Raw genomic sequence first — 1,753 nt, 5'->3', positions numbered from 1 at the left:
TGACGAAAGGATTGGAGCTTCAGCAAGAAGGAATCGACGTCTGTGGGAAGCTCATATTAACTCTCGCAACAAGCGCTGGCTGAAGAAATGTATTAGTTTCCTATATGTTGCTGTAATCCCTAACCGTGTGTGACCCATATTTGTTAAAGATTGCGCCGAAGTTCGGGGCAGAGTTATTCTTCTAGCAATGCAGGATCAAGACAGCTTAGATCTGTGCAAATATACCCAAGCATTGACGTGATGCCGAGGATGACAGAAACTGGTCATTCAATACGCCTCCGTTGTGGAGTAAAACCTTCCGAGAAAGAAACGCTAGAGACTCTTTTTAAACACAAGGAGTCTCTCGACTACTCGAACACGATGGTCAGCAGGCACTACTTTCTTCTCATTATAGTAGCTTCAGGCTCCTTATAATTTCGACAGGCGGAGGAGATATCTACGGCAAACATGGGGTTCCGATAGTTCACTAAACCCTCGCTGGAAGGACAATCTTCATGCTTGGACAAACACACAAACACCCGCCATTCCAAAAGCTATTGCAGGAGGAGGCACACTATGGAGATTTTGATCCGAGGTGGATTACTTCGAGGACTCCGGGAATGGCAAACTCTAAAGATAGAGATGGGATTCGAATGGGCAGCGAAATATTTGAAATTTTACCTTCCTACTCAAAGCTGACGATGCGTGGTTGTAAACACGCACTCGTTGCTAAAGTCTTGGAAAACCCTCAGCCAACGAAAACAAGTCTGGCTTTACCTTGGACAACTGTATAAAAAACCTCGCGTTCAAAGAAAAGGGAAAAGGATCGTAACGGAAGAGGATAACAATGGAACGCATTATCATGACTTCTGTGCTGGTCCGGGGGATATTTTATCACAAGATGCGGTGGCTTCCTTTGTAGACATTCTTCAACAATATTCATAAGTACAAGATTGACGACGATTATGTCGGGAGGTTGGCGAAAGAAGCCGGGGTGATTCCTCGGACACAATGCGGGCTTTCAAACTCCACAATATGCATCGAGGACATGTGTTTTATTACGAAAGACAATTGTGAGACATAAATGATACGTGGAAAATGTTTGTTAGATCTATTTCAAAAGGGCAATGCCAGTCTTAACTTAGCAAATGGAAATGGTACACAGGTTTATTGTGGAAAAAGATCTGTCACAGGAAATGCTGATTATGCAAAGGTCCACAGGACGGAGAAACCGGTTTAAAGTCTTATTTATTGTTGGAACAACAAGACACTGAAAATAGGAGGCATTTCAAATTTCCCATATCAATGAGTGGATATTGAGTGTAATATAGCCTTCATCTGCAGCATAGTATTGGCACGGGTTTATTCTAACAGCTCAATCGTGTCAAAGATTTCATTACGGGCAATAATTTTGATCCACTACAGATAAGTCATTGAAATGACAGCGGATTAGATGATAACAATTCTTGCAGAATGCGGCCGTGACACAATCCAGTAAGCAGGCGCAATAACTTCTCAAATTAACGCCATCAAGCGAGCTACTATGAGGGGAGCGGGCTGGGTGTACCACAGACTAGCGACTTCCAGGTTCCCTACGATAATTACTGGGGTGCCAGTATGGCAAAACCCAGTCGGAATCCTGCGTTTCATTTGTTGGTTTTATTGACTGAAGTTGCCAAACCCAGTCGGATGTGGGTGTCATTTCGGTTTTTGTAAAATTATTTTTATTATTATCCATGTCAGGAAAGTCTTGCCTGTCACTCCCCTGCTAAGT

At 43.1% G+C, this 1,753-nt stretch overlaps 1 pseudogene; it reads left to right on the top strand.

The window, feature by feature from the left end:
- The first annotated feature begins 240 nt into the window (after window positions 1-240).
- LOC137986521 (uncharacterized) lies at window positions 241-924 on the top strand (annotated as a pseudogene).
- Window positions 925-1,753: the final 829 nt, after the last annotated feature.

The sequence above is a fragment of the Montipora foliosa genome, unplaced genomic scaffold (assembly GCF_036669935.1).
Source record: "Montipora foliosa isolate CH-2021 unplaced genomic scaffold, ASM3666993v2 scaffold_226, whole genome shotgun sequence".
Lineage (NCBI taxonomy): Eukaryota > Metazoa > Cnidaria > Anthozoa > Scleractinia > Acroporidae > Montipora > Montipora foliosa.
The sequence above is the reverse complement of the archived record's forward strand: the minus strand, read 5'-3'. Positions and strand labels throughout refer to the sequence as shown.